At 40.6% G+C, this 21,493-nt stretch overlaps 1 long non-coding RNA gene across 1 annotated transcript; it reads right to left on the reverse strand.

Moving 5' to 3' along the window:
* Positions 1-1,829: 1,829 nt before the first annotated feature.
* LOC103884509 lies at positions 1,830-19,819 on the reverse strand. Its single transcript, XR_001902678.3, has 6 exons — positions 19,067-19,819; positions 17,665-17,928; positions 13,801-14,086; positions 12,301-12,460; positions 9,139-9,232; positions 1,830-2,242 (listed from the first exon to the last, which is right to left on the reverse strand). It is a non-coding gene; the product is annotated as an uncharacterized LOC103884509 (long non-coding RNA).
* Positions 19,820-21,493: the final 1,674 nt, after the last annotated feature.

Genomic DNA, 21,493 nt, shown 5'->3' on the forward strand with positions numbered 1-21,493 from the left:
TCCCTCTTTCTTGCTCTTTCTCTCCTTTCCTTTCTCTTTCTCCCTTTCTTTCTTTCCTTCCTTCCTTCCTTCCTTCCCTCTTTATTTTATTTCCTCTTTCTGTCTGTCTCATTCTGTTACCCACCCAAGCTGGAGAGATGTGGAGTGATCATGGCTCACTGCAGCCTCAATCTCCTGGGCTCAAGCAATCCTCCCACCTCAGCCTCCTGAGTAGCTGGGACGACAGGCATGTGCCTCCAAGCCTGGCTAATTTTATTTATTTTTTAATAAAGACAGGTCTCACTATGTTGGCCAGACTGGTCTTGAACTCTTGGACTCAATTGATCCTTGTTCCTCAGCCTCCCAAAGTGCTGGGATCACAGGCATGAGCCACCATGCCTGGCCAGGTTTTCTATACAAAACACCATGTTATCTGCAACCAGAGACAATTTTACTTTTTCCTTTCCAATCTTGATGCCTTTTATTTCTTTTTCTTGCCCAATTTCTCTGGCTAGGACTTCCGGTACTATATTGAAGAGAAGCGGAGAGAGTGGGCCTCCTTGTCTTATTCCTGATTTCAGAGGAAAAGCTTTCAGGTTTTTATCATTGACTGCGATGTTAGCTGTAGGCTTGTCATACATGGCCTTATCTTGTGTACACTGGGTCCTCTGGAGCCTGGGGCAGTGGGGACTGGTCTCAAGCCTGGGTCCACAGGGGCTGACCGGTGTCAGGGTCTGCAGGGGTGATCCTGGCCCTAGGTCTGTGGTAGTGGGCCTTGAGCTGCAGGGGCTGGCCTAGCAGCTGGGACTGTGGGACCCAGTCTGGCACCAGACTTCCCTGAGGTGGGCCTGGTGCTGGGATCTAGGACACAGTTCAGAGTTCACTTCCTTGCCCTCGTGGAGGGTCTCTCTGTCAGTGTTGTGCTGCCCAGGCTTGAGGGAGAGGCGACACAGGAAATGTGAAACTGTCCTTTTTACCTTCTTCAAGGCATCTTTTCTTATATTTGTGTTATACCCAGGTGCTATAACCTCTCACCTGCATTCTTTAACTCATGTGATGGTATTTTTATGTAGGAATAGTTGTCCAAGTTGATGTTTCTTGTGAAGGATGAATGCTAGAAAGTCTTATTCCACCATCTTGCTGGTGTCACTCTAGAATAATTTTTTTTTTAAGTATTTCAGTGAGCTACCATTTTCAAACCCAACACACTGACTAACAGTAAAAAGAATAATACGTCAGTGGCAAGAATATGGGAAAACTGGCATTATAGGAGAGAAAAAGTAGTGTCTTTTCCTCACGTATTGCAAAGTTCATGGGTGATATTCTTTTTTTTTTTCAGGTGCTTCTTTTTCTTTCTTATTTAAGTTCTAGGGTACACGTGCACAACGTGCAGGTTTGTTACATATGTATACTTGTGCCATGTTGGTGTGCTGCACCCATCAACTCGTCATTTACATCAGGTATAACTCCCAGTGCCATCCCTCCCCCCTCCCCCGTCCCCATAATAGGCCCCTCATGGGTGATATTCTTATAACAAAAGACAGATCACAAATATACAGTTAGGTAGAAAGAATAAGTTCTAATGTTTGATAGCTAAGTAGGGTAACTGGAGTTAACAACAATAGTTGAACAACTTTTTTTCAAAATAGTTAGAGAGGATCTGAAATGTGCCCAACACATAGTAATGATAAACACTCAGGTAATGGATACCCTTAAATACCCTGACTTCATCATTACACATTCTTTGCATGTAACAAAATGTCACACATACCCCATAAATATGTACAAATATAATGTACCCCAAAAACCAAAAATAAATCTAGGATATTAAAAAAGATAGATTAATAAGAGAAGATTACAATGAATTTATTTAACCAAAGTTTTATATGACACAGGATCTTTCTGTAATGAAGACCCAAAGACCCAGGAAAACTTAGTCTGCATATGTTTATGCTTAGGCTCAGTGAAGAGTGGACAGTGTATAAAAGTATCATTGGGCAAAAGGGGCTATGATCTAATGGTAATAAGCTGGTGGGGAGAGTTTAGCAAAGTCTATTTGTTCAGATTCTTCTTGGCCTCTTGTGTAACATTTCTTCCCTGTGAGTATAGGGAGGACACCTGTCACTTGAGCGTCTTCAGGTGAAAGAAAGTCAGAGAGACCTTTCTGCTTCTGTGGTTTTCATGATTTCCTTCAGCTTAAAATACACAGTATGCCAGCGTGCCATAGTTTGAATGATCAGTTTCTGAGATGGACAGCATTCATCTATACGATAGGCAGAAGCAAGATGGGTACCTTTCTGGATGGAAGTTAGGTGGTATAAACTGACAAGCTTAAAATATACTTTGACCTGAGAATTTCACTTTTGTGGATTTACATTATAGAAACAATTAGAAAACAGTAAAATAAGATTTATGTAAAGATCACTATTACATCATGATTTAAAATAGTGAAAAAAATGGAAATAAATGCCTAAAGAGAAGACTGGTTACACTAATAATTTGATATCTATAGACTAAAACACTAGTTGCTACAAATCACATTGCAGACAAATACTTATTGGCATGAAAAATGTTCAACTTATTGTGAAGGCTACACATTTTATGTGAGGTATGACGTTATGAAATATATTCTTGTGTGTATGCTGCAGCATATACAACAAAGCTTTTCCTGATAGTGAAATTGATTTCTTTTGATTATCTTTTGCTGTTCCTTTCTGAAATTTGGTCTGCACTGAGCATATATTACATAGTAGAAAGAAAAGATAATTTTTAGTAATAATAAAAAGGAACAAAGTAACCCCAGTTCAGTACACTAGCCAACTAGTCAGAAGTACACTAGAGATCCCATAGTTATTTTAGACTATAAATTTAAACAGCTTTAAAATCAAAGGTAAGTTCTTGAGCTTATCACAGGGCCCTGTTCTCCTTTCCTCTTTGAGCTCTCTGTTATCTCCAGATCCCTTTCCAGGAGATGTGGGTGACTCTCCTCTGTTCCATGCACCAGGTGCTTGGCCTGATGGAGAGTTAGTCTTGACAACAGAGGCAATCAAGCACAAGAAGCGCCTTCAGACACCTGCACAGAGATGACAGATTGCCCTACTTTAGGCCTTCACATTTTGGAAATTGTATGTTTAAAATCTATGCCTGCTTTCCTGCCCTGTTATTTATAGATATTGCAGGCAGAACCTTTCACACTGTAGCAAATGAAGAATTATTAGAGTCAGTTAATTAATAGAATTTATATAACTAGCTGAAGAAAAAATACTGAATGAGAAACTGCAAATCAACAAAGAAGTGTTTATTATAAAGAAACTGATTACTCAAAGTCAAGATATATACCAACTTTTAGAGGAGATTTCTCAGGTAATAAGCAGGAAAATATCCACACTTTTCCTCCCCCTAGGAAGCATTTTTTTGTTTGTTTGTTTGTTTTCCTAGAAGATATTTTTAATTAGTAACTTCATCAAACGGTCAACAAGCATTGTCTTATTTGTTAGGGTCACTAGTTTGTGCCTTTGTATTCCATGGTCTGGGTAAAAAGGATTCTCTAAAGCTACTTGCAATGATATGGTGTTATATGACCTTGATATATACGGCAAAGGAGTGCAATGGACGAAGAATAAACACAGGATGTTTGCTTCACTCTGAATTGTTTAGTGTTAAAATAGCACACTAAATAATAGCAGCTGGTCCTGCAGTGATAGGAATTTATACTTTTATGTTGTGCCCCATTTTCAGGTCTATGAGAAATCTGTGTGTAACTGGGAGATATGGACCTGGGTACTCTTCTCTTTGCTAGGCACTAGGGATGGCTGGCACAAAGTCCTCTGGAGTGTTACGCGGGGCTCCTGAAATCAGGGTTAAAAATTACTCGCATAAGTTATGAAAAAAAATATATTCACAGTAGCAACTTGAGTTTAAGGAGACAACATGTGAAAAGAAGAATCTGGAACTAGCCCTGTTTCAGATCTTTACTTTCTTATTAGAAATGTAGCTTTAATCTCTATGAATTTCAGGCTTCTCAGCTATAAAACTGGAATAAAATTATGTATAAAAAATACTTATAAAGTGCACTGAGTTTTATAATGCATTTTCAAATACATTAGCTCATTTATTCCTTGCAATTATCCCAGGAGGAAGATATCGCTAATTTACAGTTGAAGAAACTGAGGCTCAGAAATGGAAGTGCCTTGTACTAAATCACACAGAATAGGGACACTTATCTTCTGATTCACAATCCTATGCCCTTTCCACAAAATCATGTAAAAAAAAAAATGCTAAACAACCAATAGAAGAAATGGATTGAAAGAAAGATGGGTAAAATGCCCATCATCCAAGCATGCTCCTACTCTTGACTATACTTGTAGGTCCAGTCTGGCCTGTCATTTGCCCACCCCTGGGCTGCAATGCCTGTAAACTGAGCCATTCTCATAAACATCCCAGAGAAAAGTAGTAGTCAGCACAATGGTAAAGGCCTCTCTCTGCTTAACCCCAGCAACAAGTCCGTCTGGGCTGAGCTGAGAAGACGGCGGGAAGGCTGCACAGGATGCCTTCTTCCTCCATGACCATGAAGGTGGCTCTCTACTTGCAGATGTGAATCAAACTTAATCTAAATTGGTCAAATCAATTAGGAATCTCTGATTTTACCAGTAGGGAGCAGATTTTACATATCAGCAGTGGAAAATGATCTCAATTAACTTGTGAACAGAAACTGGATATAACGTGAAACTAAGGTTTTAATCTGAGCTACTGTGAAATTTAAAGAAAGAACAAATTCCATGAAATTAACTTTGTCTTTATGTACTTCTGGGCAGTTTCATGACACTAGTCTGGATCATTAGCTCACTTTATTACCTGTGGGGTCTTCTTACCCTCCACTGGATAACTTTCCCGAAAGCTCTGCCCGGTATTATAATTCAAAAGCTTTGAGAAACTGAAATTTGTGATCTGAGATTATTTTAGTTATATAATGATAACCCTCACATTCCTCTAAAAATGTTCCAAAAAACTTTGAGGGATAAATTTTGTGACATGAGATCACACAAAGACTGGATTGTTTAAAGAATTAAGTGTTCATATCTCACATCTAAAATCTCTCTTCTAGAAATAATCCTCTAGATAGCGTCACAATCAAAAGCTCGAGTTTCAAAGTAAATGGAACCGGATTTTAACCTCAACTCTAACTGTGGGATCTCAGATGAGATGTTTAACTTCTTCATGTGCTCGGTTTCTTCATCCATAAAATGGTGACAATAATTGTACTTACCTCATAGAGTTATTATGAGGATTTAAATGAGATAATGTATATAACATGTTTAGTAACTCCTGGCAAATAGTTATTCAAGAATGTTACTATTGTCATATTCATCAAGTTCTTATTCCCTCTGGTGTGCTAGACACTGCATTCACTATCAGGATTGCAGCTAAGGGTAGACATGGTTCTTCTCAAGAAGCCAAGCTGACTAGTGTCTGGTGAGTAGCAAGTGCTGAAGAACAATTAGCTTTTGATAATAAACAACACAATGAGAGGAGTTACTAAGAAATCCAACTTTAGGCAGGGGTCTTCACCACAAAATGAACTCCCCACCTTAAAAAGTCAATTGATTTGGGGTCATATTCTTAATTTATAAAAAGTTCCAACAATTTCATTATAAAGACAATCATCCACAGAAAAAGAGTTAAAGGCTTTGGACATAAAATGTGTAGAAGGAAATATAGTGAAAAAAATGAATGCGTAAGGATGACGTACAAATAAGTTTCCTATGCTTTCTACTTCTATGGATTTTTCCAAACTTTCTGTGAACATGTGTTACTTTAACAATTATTTTTAGATTATTATTTCCATAGAACTAGGACTTAAAATAGCTATAAATGAAGAAGACATGATCCTCCTCTACAATCCTCCAGTTACAAGCATCTGTTGAAGTTTTGTCATAGTCTTGCTGCAAAAGAAAAGCCCTATAGGAGTTACTTCAAAAACTAACTCTTGGTAGTGCTTCTTGTAGGTAAAGAGAATGTTAAATCCTCATTGTTAAACAAGGAAGGGCAAGCGAAGGTTTGGTTAATGGCCACAAGACTCTTCACTGACAGTCAACTAGGTAGGGATGTCAGTCATCATCTCTATCCAGAGATGACGAAGTCATCATGACTGCTTCCTAGAATGAGTCTTTATTAAAGTTTATCAGATAATTGCTTATCCATTTTTATCAGAGAATGCATATATTTCTTCCCAGAATGAGGTTGTAAATTAAGTCAGACCCAGAAAGAGTTTGGAACAACTTTTTTCCCACGTCTTTCAATTTTCCTTTTCTTCCTCTAGTTCTTATTTCTATGATAGGTCTTCCTCCCTAGTGAGCTACCTGATCCAGAAACCTGGAAGTTAATCTCTCCTTTGCACTTTCAGGTCCAATCACTGAGTCCTGGGTCCCATTTGTTAAATACATCTCTCAGTTCAGTTCCCTCCTTTCCAAAGCCCCCAACCACAACTTTAGGCCCTGACCAGTTACTTCACCCTCGGACTCCTGGGATTATGTCCTAATCAGTTCCCTAGCCTCTGAGTCAAAACAGTCTGGACAAATATAAATTCATTTTTTCTATGTTACCAAAAATATCCCTGACATTTATTATGTATTTCACAATTTCCCAATTATAAAAACTGTCACTTCATACTTCAGTCACATCTGTATTATTTAATATTATTTTTCATGAGTTCTTCTAAAAGATGACTTTTGGGCTGTGTATAGCGGCTCATGTCTGTGCAATCCCAGCACTTTGGGAGGCCAATGAGGGAGGATCATTTGAGGCCAGGAGCTTAAGAGCAACCTAGGTAACATGGCAAGACCCCATCTCCACAAAAAATAAAACAATTAGTTAGGCATGGTTGCATGAGCTTGTAATTCCAGCTACTCCAGAGGCTGAGGCAGGAGGTTTGCTTGAGCCCAGGAGTTTGAGGTGACAGTCAGCTACAATTGTGCCACTGCACTCCAGCCTGGGTGGCAGAGTGAGACCCTGTGTTCCAAGTTAATCTTGGTCAAGAGATTTCCTCATTCTCTGACCGACCGAAGGGATTCATGACAGCTGAGAGCTCCTTCTAGGCGATCTGTCTTTAGGTAGATGGGGGGAGCTCAGAAAGCCTCTGCCTGTCTTCTGTTCCCGAGAATTTTAAGTTTGATGTCAACCAAACCAAAGCAGCAGGCATATTCTGGGGTGGCATTTGTTGAACTCCTTCAGGCCAATAACTTTGTTTTTACTTACAACTAAAATCATCCTAATTGATATACTCTCTCTCCAGCTTCCCTCCCAATGCATAATCTGAATCCCAAAAATAAATTGAACATTTTATGGAAGCCCATAAAAGCAAAGGTTTTTGAGATTTTTCTAAGGAAAATAGAAACATCAATTAAAGCACTTAGTAACATTTATTAACCAAAACTAAACCTCAGCACAGGAGTCAGCACGGCCCCGTAGGTTGATATAAGTCACGCCTCTACTCAAGTGCCTCCGATGAGCTTTCACTCAGAAAACACAAAGTCCTTACAACAGCCCTAGGAGCCCTGTGCCTGATAGTGTTCTGATTTCATCTCCACTCCCCTTCCCACTCCCTCACTCTGCCATGTCTGCCTCCTTCCTGTGCTAAGCAAACTTCCACCTCTGTCCCTTTGCTCATATTCCCCCTCAGCTCACTCCCTTTCCACTTTCAAATCCTTTTTCAAATGCTACCTCCTCTGTGTGGCCTTCACTGGCCATCCCGTATAAAATCACAGCCTGCCCAGTCACTCCCTATCCCCTTCCCCAACTTTAAATCATAGCATTTTCACCATCCCAAATTAATAAATGTTTCTTCATTTTTATGAATGTAAATCTCATGAAGGCAGAGATTTTTGTTCTGTTCAGTGTGAATCTCAGGCACCTAGAACAAGTCCTGATAGAGCAGAAGCACTCAATAAACTACTTGCTAAGTGAATATGTCTTCATTTTACAGATTAGGTAACTAAAACTCAGGAAATACTGTCACTTTTTGGAGGCCAATATCCAGTAAGTGATGAAGCAGGATAAAGCAAGTGGTTTAACCAAACCTAAGTCCTCATCTCCATGCTCTACCGCTATATACCTAATCAATGTGATTCTTTAATCATGAAGATGATGACCATAATAGCTAATGTTTTTGTTTTTGTTTTTGTTTAGAGACTGGATCTCCTTTTGTCACCCAGGCTGGAGTGCAGTGGTGAGATCGAGACTCACTGCAGCCTGAACCTCCTGGACTCGAGCAATCCTCCCACGACAGCCTCCCAAGTAGCTGGTACCATAGGTGTGCGCCACCATACCCAGCTAATTTTTTTGTATTTTTGGTAGAGACAGGGTTTTGCCTTGTTGCCCAGGCTGGTCTCCAACTCCTGAGCTCAGGCAATCCACCCCCCTTGGCCTCACAAAGTGCTAGGATTATAGGCATGAGCCACCATGCCCAGCCAGACAATAACTAATGTTTCTTTCTTTTTTTTTTCCTTTTCTTTTTCTTTTTTTTTGATACAGAGTCCCACTCATCACCCAGGCTGCTGAGTACAGTGCTTGCGATCGGCTCACTGCAGGTCTGCCCTCCCAGGTTAACACCATTGTCCTGCCTCAGCCTCCCAAGTGGCTGGGACTGAGCCCGCCTGCTCCCGGCTGTTGCTGTATTTTTAAAGTAGAGGGCCGGGTTTCACCGTGTTGGTTAGGATGGTCTCTATCTCCTGACCTTGTGATCCGCCTGCCTTGGCCTCCCAAAGGGCTAGGATCATGGGTGTGAACCGCTCCGAGCTGGCCAATAATAGCTAATGTTTCTAATGCCTATATGTGGCATGCACTTTCCATGGATTCTCTCATTTAGTATCCAGGAAATTTCCATCTAAATCAGATTGAAATCCTTAAAGTTTTGGCAATGACCTATCAAGCCATACAAGTACAACTAAAGATCAGAGCTTTCTTCCCAAACCCTAAAGGGCAACACAAACTTCCCTTTTCCTCGAGTAGAAGGCAGAAAACCCGTATGTATCAAATTCCACATGGAACAAATTGGTGTGTAGCTATGAGAGAGGCCCCAGTGTTGTCATCCTATTATAGTTGGCTTCTTCTACTCAATTTATTATTCATTTCTTCATTCATGCATTCACTCATTCGACAAACCTTTATTGAATACTTGCCCTGTGATGTTCCATGCCAAGTTCAAGGGCTATAAAGATAAAGAAGACACATCTTCTGCCTTTGAGGAACTCACAGCCTAGTGAGAGAGACAAATAGAGTAAGTAATTCCACTGAAGGCATAAGTGTGATATTAGAGGATCAGCACAGAATGCTGTGGGAGCCCAGAGCAGGAAATGGCTAACCCCTGCCTGCGAGACACGGAGTACTTCCCAGAGGATACCACCCGAGATCAGGGCTTCATCAGGCAGGGTGCAGGAAATGAACCCCTGCACAGAGGAAGGGGTTTGCACAGGCGTGGAGGCGTGACTCATGCTCATCTGGGCAACTGTGTGTAGCTTGGTATAACCAGAGCTAGGAAGCCAGCGGACAACATGGGAGGAAGAAAAACAGAAGCCAGAAGGATTTTTAAACAAATTCATGATTAGATCAGATCTTATAAAAATTCCTCAGGAGGCTGAATGGAAACTAAGTTAATGAGGCAAGCCCAGCCAGAAAAAGGCAAAAAATACCTGGCATTTTGAAGCTGCTACTTGGATGCAGGTGTTTTGACTTGGGGATATTTTGAGGTGGCCTGAAAGTAATTTAATTTTCAACTCCTTAAAATTACCAAGTCACGTGCAAAACACTTATCTCACGTCATCACAGAACGTCACCTCGTGCCAGCTCCTGCATCTAGGATGAAGCTCAGGGAAGGGGTGGAGGTGGGCTGGGGTTGAGGTAGAGTGGGTTTTCCAGTATTGGACATCTTACAGATAAGCCACGTATAGCCAGGAGGCTGTTTACTGCAGGTTCCTAGCTCAGAAAGAGCCATTAATATGCAACAAGCATCCTGCTCCTTCTCTGTGAATTTCCTTGTTTTGCAAGAGCTACACCTCTAAATTTCTGGTTACTCCCTTGCCGTTATGATTTTAGTAATAATTTAGTTTTGGTTAATAAATGTTACTAACTGCTTTAACTGATGTTTCTATGTTCCTTAGAAAAATCTCAAAAACCTCTGCTTTTATGGGCTTCCATAAAATGTTCAATTTATTTTTGGGATTCAGATTATGCATTGGGAGGGAAGCTGGAGAGAGAGTATATCAATTAGGATGATTTTAGTTGTAAGTAAAAACAATGTTATTGGCCTGAAGGAGTTCAACAAATGCCACCCCAGAATATGCCTGCTGCTTTGGTTTGCTGATTACTTCAAACTGGGGGGCACTCGGGGAACAGAAGACAGGCAGAGGCTTTCTCTGAGCTCCCCTTATCTACCTAAAGACAGATCGTCTAGAAGGAGCTCAGCTGTCATGAATCCCCTTCTCGGGTCAGTCAGAGAATGAGGAATCTCTTGACCAAGATTAACTTGGAACACAGGGTCTCACTCTGCCACCCAGGCTGGAGTGCAGTGGCACAATTGTAGCTCACTGTCACCTCAAACTCCTGGGCTCAAGCAAACCTCCTGCCTCAGCCTCTGGAGTAGCTGGAATTACAAGCTCATGCAACCATGCCCAACTAATTGTTTTATTTTTTGAGGACCAGGATGGAGGCAAGGAAGCCATGGCAATAATTCAGTGTGGGTGGTGAAACGTACCCTCACGTCCCGAAATCAAGACATTTCCCTTCCATCCCACAGAAAAAATTGTCATGAATATACTCATTTTATTAGAATTGCCAGCTGCTGGAAAATTACTGTACTTAGAACATAAATCTATGGTGCCTACAATATAAATGGCAACTTATTTGTTCAGTGCACAACCTGCATAACCATATGTGCTGGTCCTGAGAAAGAAGAAGGGAGAGGGAGAGAGCAAGGAATCAAAGATGACTCGGATTTTTGGCATGAGTAACAGGAAAGATACTTCCGCAAACTCAGAAAGGTAAGATTAGAAGGATTGTGGTTGGGCAAGCAGGAGGTCAGTTTTGGAGATGTTAAATTTGAGATGCGTGATGTGGAAAACAGTAATAGAACCTGTCTCATACGATTGCTGTGGGGATTGAATTAGCAGTGTAAGCATTAAAAGCAGTTCCTGTCAGTAGTTGCTCAATAAATGTTGGACATTATTTGGAGATAGGGCCTTTAAAGGAGGTAATTAAGGTTAAATGACGTCACATAGGTGGGTCCTAACCCAGTGATGGGTGCCCTTTGCAAGAAGAGGAGATTAAGACACAGACACTTACAGAGGAAAAACCATTTAAAGACATAGAAGGCAGCCATCTGCATGCCAAGGAGAGAGATTTGAGAAGAAACTAACTTTGACAACAGCTTCATCCAGACTTCTAGCCTTCATAACTGTGAGAAAATACATTTTTATTGTTTAAGGAAAAGAAAAAGTTGGACATTATTCTTATAAGGTCACTTGAGGCCGGGCGCGGTGGCTCAAGCCTGTAATCCCAGCACTTTGGGAGGCCGAGACGGGCGGATCACGAGGTCAGGAGATCGAGACCATCCTGGCTAACACAGTGAAACCCCGTCTCTACTAAAAATACAAAAACTTAGCCGGGCGAGGTGGCGGGCGCCTGTAGTCCCAGCTACTCGGGAGGCTGAGGCAGGAGAATGGCGTAAACCCGGGAGGCGGAGCTTGCAGTGAGCTGAGATCCGGCCACTGCACTCCAGCCTGGGTGACAGAGCGAGACTCCGTCTCAAAAAAAAAAAAAAAAAAAAAAGGTCACTTGAATTTTCAATACACACATTTAAGTTTAGTGTGTGTATATATATAAACAAACATATATGTAATATTATGTGCATATTTGTAGACATAGGATCATCCTTTAAATTGTCACTTCACGGTTGGTATTCCCAAACAATTCCAAAACTTCCATCCAGACCAATTTACTATCAAATTGTAAACAAAAATTATTTTAATTACATAAATGCAAACATGTTTTAATCATAATATATAAACACGTGTGTGTGTGCACGTGTTTTAATAAAACGATGTGAAGGTGTGTGTTTGGGGGTTTTGTTTTGCAAAGCCCTCTTTCCTCTTCCCCTGGTGCACATATGGCTGGATTTTGTCTTCATAGGGTAATGATGTACAAACAAGTAAGAAACCATTTAAGAATAGAATCGATTCTTTCAGAATGTCTGTTTCTAGCCAGACCTGACAAATGAGGAGTGCTCAGATCTAGGTTGCAAAAGTAAAATTAAATTTTTGTACTGATTACCTGTAATACCATTGAAGCAGAATATTTTGATGTTACTGTTTAAACATTTCCCTGTCAGTATGTAAAAACATGTTTATTACAATCAGACGTGGCAGGTTTCTCTTCCATCGATTGTCTTGTTTTCTGGGCCATAACAAAGTAGATTAATGAAAGAGGGGTCCTGGTAAAAGTAAGTAAAAGAGATTCTTTAAAAAAAACAACAAACAGCTCTGTCAAGTGGTGGCAGTTCTGGAAGTCTTTGATAAGGCAGAGAAAAAAGATGGAGATGCTAAGTAGTCTAACCCTTAAGACATTTTAGTACCAGACTGTTTTGGACTTAGCTAAGGAGTTACACAAGGCCTGGGCTCAGTGGACATTTTCGTCCCCATCTCTAAGGTTTAACCAGGTGACCTGTTTTGTATACTAATAATTTTAAAAGTTGAGTTGTTAATATTTTAAAAGTACATTGACATAATGCATGTGCATTTAGAAACATACAGTTTGGAGGTACTTTTGTTTTAGATAAACGTCACATATTTTCAGCAACTTATAATTTTATAATATTCATATACAATTGCTTTATTATTGAATAGCGTCCCTCACTGCACTAAGCTCTCAGTGAGCAGAATCTGTGTTTGCCTCACTGTTGTACGCACAGTTCCTAGAACATAGAAGATGCTCAAATATCTGATGAATGAATAAACTAGAGATGGCCTGATGATAAAATAATTTATGCTGACTAAGCACTTGATACAGTGTCCAGTACTTAGTCAGCACTGAAAACATACTTATTCTTTGTACTTTTATTCAGCATATACCTTCTCTACAACAAATCCCTCCTGTGCCAATTTTACACCTAATCTATCTCTGAAGCTCATCTCCAGCATCTGTTTTCGGGAGCCTTCCCTGAATGCCCCTTTCGGACTAGGGGTCCCACTCAGGTGCTCCCATAGCACGCTGTGTTTCTCTTTATCACAAGATTTGCCAGTAACGTGTCTCGTTCCTCCCTAGATTGTCAGCTCCCAGGGGCAATGACATGTTGTATTAGGCTTGGAATCCCCAGTGCCTGGAACACTGTTTGAAACATAGCAGGTGTTCAATAGATGTGTAATGAATCTTATTAAATCTCAGTTTCTCTTAGATTTGTTGCAACATGGTTTCTATTAGTCCATTTATGACATTTGGGAAATACCAGCTTTATTAATAGCTTTTGCAAACCATCTCTTAGAGTTGCATGACTTTGGCATATGGCTAATACTCATTCTGTGTTGAAACTTTCTAGCTTCAGAATGAAAGATGATATATTCTGGTCACCTTGTACCAGATTCCTCTTTGGGAAATCTGTTCTCTCCTATGCACTGACTAAACCTATTAATGTGGCTTTTGAGAAACCAAATACATGGAGACATAGAGTTGAAAGGGATTTCCTCCTCCAGTGACTTGCCTAAACTACCCATAACTAATGGTTGCTGAACACATTTTCAAAGCTCTCCAGTGATGGTAATGACAGAGTGTAATCACCTTTGCAGCTGAGTTCTGCCTTAGGTCAAAGAGAATTCTCTTGTTGCATTCTAATCCAATTTTGTCTGGTTTTCATCTCTATAGAGACAGAGAAAAGCCAGCTAGCATCCTCCTCAAAATAAACCATCCTGTTCTTGAAGAAAGTTATTAAATCAGTCCTTGGCCTGTAATTTTCAAGGTGAAGGTAGTTCAACTTCTTTCACCTTTCCTCCTGGGTCTTATCCTTCATCCTCTTAATGGTTTTTGTCATTTCTCTCTGGATCTTTTCCAACTTCTCTGCCACTCTCTAGAAATTCAGAAACCAAAACTTGACTCAACATTAATAAGCAGCTGACCAAAGTTAAATATAGAAAAAATTATAGGTTCTCAGCTTGTGTGCCATGCTCTGTCAGTACATGTCAGGGTGGAGAATGCCATTAATCTAGACATTACTAAAGCATCATTTGTGATATCCTAAAACAAGGCTGAATAAGGATTTACTACTTTAAAAATAATCTCCATAAATACAATAAAGAGAAGCTCAGGAAAATATTTGAAATGCTTACAACAATATACTATTTCAGGAATTTATAAGTGAAAATAACCAGCATCACACCTTATAAGCTGTTTTTAACTTTTTACTAGACCAGTTTGCCTAAGGAATTCTTTTAAAGATTGGTTTAGTAAATCAGATTGTATTTCTGTGGGTATTTGAAAATGATGCTGCATTTTGACGCTGAAATACATTTTGTTCATTAGAGCTTTTATTCAATTGCCTCCTAAGTTTCTCAAATTTAGTATTTTTCTGTATTTTAAAAATAATAATGACATATTTCTAAAATCACTGTTTTTCTTTTATTTTAATTTTTTTAGAGACCGAAACAGTCTTGCTCTGTCATCCAGGTTGAAATGTAGAGACATGATCATAGATCACTGCAGCCTCAAACTCCTGGGCTCAAGTGATCCTCCTGCCTCAGTCTGTTGGGTAGCTAGGATGATAGGTGCATGCCGCCACACACAGCTAATTTTTAAATTTTTTGTAGAGATGGGTCTCACAATGTTGCCTCGGCTGGTCTTGAACTCCTGGCGTCAAGTGATCCTCCCACCTTGGCCTCCCAAAGTGCTGGGATTGCAGGCATGAGCCACCACACCCAGCCAGTAACTATTTCTAATTGATTTTTGTTTTCTGTTTCCTTTTAAGTTTTTATTTGTGAAACACTGTTCCCCAGAACAGATTTTCACATTCTCTGTTCCCGTTTTACCCGGAAATATGCTGTAGTGCAATAGCGTTGCTAGCAGTTGTTGGCACCTCTCTGAAAAGAAGGTTGGCTCTTAGGGTGTCCCTGGTTTCCTTTCCATGTTCAGTTGCTGCTCACCCACTTTTGACTTTTCCAGCTGCCAGGCAGGCGAGAAATGGGTTCAGAAACAACGACCCTCTGTTCTATAAGACTGCTAAATTTCACTATTAATTCGTAGGGTTTGTTTTTGTTTTTTGTTTTTTTTTGTTTTTTTTGAGATGGAGTCTTGCTTTGTCGCCCAGACTGGAGTGCAGTGGCCGAATCTCAGCTCACTGCAAGCTCTGCCTCCTGGGTTCACACCATTCTCCTGCCTCAGCCTCCCGAGTAGCTGGGACTACAGGGGCCCGCCACCTCACCCAGCTAGTTTTTTTGTATTTTTTAGTGGAGATGGGGTTTCACCGTGTTAGCCAGGATGGTCTCGATCTCCTGACCTCATGATCCGCCCGTCTCGGCCTCCCGAAGTGCTGGGATTACAGGCTTGAGCCACCGCACCTGGCCTAATTCGTAAGTTTTGATCTGAATTTCTTTTGTTCCTCCAAGGACTAGCTGTACTTCCCCAAGTAGTTCTTTTATCAAACTCCTTCCTATTCTTTTAGAAACATTTGTATATATCATATTGAAATATGGATTCATGAAATTAGTTATGTTTTTTCCTAAATCAGATTCTGTTTAGATTCTCTTTTATTTAGTAGTTTTCTTAAAAGCCAAATTGCATACAAGGACTTGGGTGCAGATATTCTGTTTGAGAGGTTATCTCAAAGATTAAGAAGGAGGGGAAGGGTCCGGGTGCAGTGGCTCATGCTTATAATCCCAGCACTTTGAGAGGCCGAGGCCAGTAGATCACTTGGGGTCAGGAGTTCCAGACCAGCCTGGCCAACATTGTAAAACCGGGTCTCTACTAAAAATACAAAAACTAGCCGGGCATGATGGTGGGTGCCTGTAATCCCTGACACTTGGGAGGCTGAGGCAGGAGAATCACTCTAACCTGGAAGGCAGAGGTTGCAGTGAGCCAAGATTGCACCACTGCACTCCAGCCTGGGTGACAAAGCGAGACTTTGTCTCAAAAAAAAAAAAAAAAAAAAAAAAAAGAGAAAAGGAAGAATGAGAAGGTGAAGGAGGAAAAGCAAATATAGTACCAAGATCTAGCCATGGACAGTGGGAATTCAATTTCACCCTGAGCTCTGAGAAGCATATGGTGTTCCTCCCAGCACTGTCCCCTGAAGGACAGGAGGCCAGAGCTTGTGTCCATCAGTTCGCATCCTTCCTTACTTGAGGATTGCTCCGAGAGATGTTAAGTCTCTGACATTTCTGGTCTTCCTTCTGCATAGGCAGACAATTGTGGCAGGCATTGGGACAGGCCCTGAGGCTGAAAATGTAAAGAAATCACAGGCAGGTACCTGAGGGGAGGCCTAAGACTGCACAGAACTGTCCATTACCCTTGCCGTGCGATTAAAAGTGAGATGAGGGAATGTGGCATGGAGAATAGACCCCTTACCTTAAGCTTTCATATTGTAAACATATATGATTCATAAGAGCCCTCAGAACAAGTACAGCTCATGATTGGCCTCCTTGTGAACAACTAGTTACACTGAAAATTGGGATTTGGGAACAATTTCTAATCTCTTTGGAATTAAAAAAAAAATCAGCTTTAATAAGAAGCCATACCAATACCAGATTACTTACACCAGCAAGGCCATGGAAATAAATCTCTTTTTTCTCCTCCCCCAAAGTTAGCATGAAAAGCAAGTTTCAGGCAGAAACCAAATACAGCTTTCCAAAGAGACCCTGGGAAAGAACCCGAGGGTAAACTACCCCAAACAACAGGGGCTCCAGGACCCAAGGAGCCCACGGGGGCTCAGCTTAGTGTCCTTGGGCCCCTGTTGATTCATACGTCTGGGGCATCATTTTTATTTGAGAAGGAATATTTTATTACATCACTCAGTGAGAATAATGTTTATTAGAAAAGATGTTAGATTTACTTATATTATTAAAGGAAATCAACCAGACCAGTGCTGGTGATTTAGAGTGTCACTATGTGTAAAGAGAGATGGTCAGTGCTTCAATTTATTCTTAGACAGTGTTTCTCAAGCCCTTTTGACCATGATTGACCCACAAGAAGACATACATCTTACACAATGACTCAGTAGACACATACATACATATATAACTGATACAAAAGTTCCACAAGATAATAATCCTTCCTACATGCTGTGCTTTGTACTCTAACATTTTCTATTCTATTTATTCTATCTTATTTGTTCTATTCTTTTTTTAAAATGCTAGTCTAGACTCACTAGATTGTTTCTGTGACCTACTAGTAGGTCACAAACTGCAGTTGGAAAAACACTTCCTTAGGGCACCATAGCTTTGCACTCACAGTTCCACAACTAATCTGTTTCCTTCCATGGCATAAATCAACATACATATAATGTATTGCCTACTAGCACCATGGAATTGTTTTCCTATCCGGCCTTGTTTTCCTTCAACTAAGAGTGTTATAATATAGGATCTGTTGTTTTGGAAACTTTGGAAACATTTCTAAATTCTTTGGTACTTCATTCTAAAAAGGGCAAATGATAAAACCTACAAAAGAGCATCCTGGAAGTAGGATGGTTCACGGTGCAAGAAACAGTCATCCCATCACCAGCTATCCTAAATAATACAGAAATACAGTATCCCACAATGAGAGAGTTCATAGACAGGCTTGGTTGCTTCAGTGGCTCAGTGATGTCACCTAGGACCCTGGTTCCTTCCATCTCTCGGCTCTGCCAACCTCTCTGTTGGTTCATTCGTAGGCTGGTAACAAGATAATTGCAGATGCTCTGGGTATCACATCCAGGCACAACCACATCTAAAGGGGGAAAAAAAGAGTGACTCTCTTCTACCAGTGGTTCTTTTATGGAGAAGCTCCCAGCAGATGCCTTGTTATATCCCATTGGCTATAATCAAGTCACATTCCTGTTCCTAAATCAATAGCTGGCAAGGAAGATATTACCCCTAAACAAGCCAGTTTATGGAGAAGAAAGAGATACCTGCACAATTAAGTCACAAATCCTTGAAGTTATTGACTATCCCATTTTTTTTCATATTCTACATCTAATTTGTCATCAAATTCTAATGATTTTCCTTCTAAATATATCCAGAATCAGACTGCTACCCACTGTGTCCATTGCTACCACCCTGGTCCTAGTCACTATAATCTTCCACTTGGATATTATTGCTATAGTCTCCGAATTGGCTTCCTTCCATTCTCCACACTGCTCCTCAGAGTAGTCTCTTCTCAATACAGAGTAACCTTGCTACTCAAACGACATTATCAGGAGCGTGTCTCTCCCCACCTCTCCACAGTGCTTGTCTCCACATTGCCCATATTCAGACATACTGTCACTAAATGGGACAGCAATGAACATCAGGACTCCAACTAACATCTTATTATCTTAGCAATCTGCTGGAAAGAGATCCTATCCCAAAAGTCTAGCCACATTTCAAACCACATGTTGCAAAACACGGCCCCCACAAATTATTGACCTGAGTGTCAGTTTCCTTTTCTGGAAGTTGTGGGTAATAATAATACATATTTCACAGATCACTGTAAGGAAAATGTGCTTCATGTATCTAAAGGCAACTTGCATAGGATTTGGCCAAAAGTACCACTTAATATTTATTCACTGTTAATTTTCAGATATGGGTGACTTGATTGTAGTTACTGCTTTAGAGAGCTATTAGAAATCAGTATCATTTATCAATGCTTAAGACTAGCACTTTTTGTATATTATCTTGCCCTTTGATTGTTTTTTGAGAATAATTTCTTCAGTTATATTGCCAAATTTTCCCTGTGAAATAAGGTAGATAAGAGATGGTTTTAAAATTTGAAAAACCTAGATTCAAAGCCTGGTTCTGCCACTAAAACATGTGGGATCTTATGCAACTGAATTACCTTCTATGAGATTCAACTTACTTATTTGTAAAATGAGAATAGTGATACTTACCTTACTGGGGTTACTGGAAGGATTAAATGAGATGATATTTATTATTTGCCTGGCACCATGTCAGGTTTAATAGACAGAGGCTATAGTTATTACCAGCCTAGCATGGTGTCCCCCACACAGTGACTACTCAGTAATGTATACTTGGGATTAGATTAGACGCACATTCCAGACCGTCAGGTTTGGCGGTTCACACCTGAACTCTTGGGGCAGTTCCGCTTCCATAGGTACTTCTACAAACTCATTCTTCTTAAGAATTTTCTTGGACACAGAGTTCTGCACAGTCAGGACTACAAGGCATTTCTTTGGTTTAATAACTACCCCCAAAAAAGATTTATTTTATCATAATTTTTCTTAAGCTAAATTTTATTTCACATCAATAACTATTATTGTGTGTCATTTCCATCATATACTAATCTTTTTTCTCAATCAAGACTATTTCAAAGGAGCTATGGGGTAAAGAGGAGTCAGGAGAAAGTGCGCCTGTGCCCTGACTTCTAAACTTTTGGTTTAGGAGAAATCATGAAAGAATGAATTTGAAAGGGAGAAAAAAGTGATAAGATGACATTTAAGGGCAAGTGTCACTTGAGTGTGGATCGAGTGTGGAAGGGAATAACCAGGTAAAGAAGCAGCACTGATATTTTGGCAACAGTTGGTGATATTACCCTCTTCATTCACTAGGTTTCTCTTTTTGTCCATGATACGGTTTGACTCTGTGTCACCACCCAAACCTCATGTTTGTCATTCCTATTGTTGGGGGAGGGACCTGGTGGGAGGCAATTGGATCATAGGGGTAGATTTCTCTCTTGTTGTTCTCATGATAGTGGATAGTGAGTGAGTTCTTATGAGATCTGATGATTTAAAAGTGTGTGGCACTTCCCCCTTTACTCTCTTCCTCCTGCTTCATGTAAGACATGCTTGCTTCCCCTCACCTTCCACCATGTAAGTTTCCTGAGGCCTCCCAGCCGTGCTTCCTGTATAGCCTACAGAATGGTGAGTCAATTAAACCTCTTTTCTCCATAAATTACCCAGTCTCCAGTAGTTCTTCATGGCAGCGTGAGAACAGACTAATACAGTCCATTTCTGGTTTATTCCAAAAAATGTTTGTTGAGCTCATTTACTATACTGGGCTGCCTGGTTGATGTAGGGCAATGCGGAGGCTGCAAGGCATAGCCTAGGCCTTGAAGAAACGTCAGAGCTGTGTGAGAGAGGGTTGCAGAGTGGATGTGGGTGGAAGGGATTCTAGTGGAAGAAAGCTTCAAGAGGCAGTACTGGGACTTGCGGCAAAAAGGAGAGTATAAGAAAGCAACAGAAAGGAGAGTAAAAGAGAGAAGGCTGGAGAGTAAGGTGGGACCATATCATGAGTCCAGGAGTTAGAATTTTCATGTCACAAATCCTATCACAAGGGGCATCAGAAAGCAAATATTACCTCACCATACCACCCTGGCCATCTCCATGGTGACGCTGGGCAAAGAGGCCAAGCAGAGGCTGCAGTAGCTTTTCGAGGGCAGCCAATTTTCCATCTGCTGGGGCTTTATTCGTCTCATGACTTACCTGGAACTAAAGAATGGTATAGAGCCTGGGATGTCTGAGCCAATCGTTTTGAGCCTGCTTTGGAGATAAAGGACTATTTGATCATCTGGATTTGGAAGCCATCAGTGGGCAGGAACAACATGGAGGTGTGCACTCTGATGGGGATAAGAAATGGGGCATCATTCAAATGTTCCCTAGTTGGCCAGGCACGGTGGCTCACACCTATAATCCCAGCACTTTGGGAGGTCGAGGCAGGTGGATCACTTGAGCCCAGGATTAGAGATCAGCCTGGGCAGCAAGGCAAAACCCAAACTCTACAAAATATACAAAAATTAGCTGAGCCTATAGTTCTAGTTACTCCAGAGGCTGAGATGGAAAGATTGCTTGAGACTGGGAGGTTGAGGCTGCAGTGAGCTATGATGGCACCACTGCACTCAGGCACCTAGCCTGAGTGACAGAGCAAGACCCTATCTCAAATAAATAAATAAATATGTTTCCTGGTTGGATGGCACAGGGCTCTTCATAGAGGCTTCTGTGGCATAGTGGAAACTCTACTGACTTATGTATCAAAATGAATGTTTTTAACAATGAGAAAAAAACATAACTACCTAGACTTTCCACCTTTGGCTGATAAGGAATTGTCCCTATTTGGCTAAAGAAGGAATAAGGTTTGGAGAGGTTAAGCGACTTTCTTAAGGTCACACAGTTTCCACAGGCCCTTTTTGGCATGAAGGAGATCCCAGAGCCACCCCTTTAATACATCTGTGTTCTAAAAGGGGAGTCAACGTGAGTTATGAAAGATTTTCATAACCTAGTTGATCAATGAACTTCATAAATAATGACAACTACAAATATTTTAGTATTTCTTTTAATCTATTTTCACTCAGCTCAGGAAGT

Source organism: Papio anubis, chromosome 3, assembly GCF_008728515.1.
Source record: "Papio anubis isolate 15944 chromosome 3, Panubis1.0, whole genome shotgun sequence".
Lineage (NCBI taxonomy): Eukaryota > Metazoa > Chordata > Mammalia > Primates > Cercopithecidae > Papio > Papio anubis.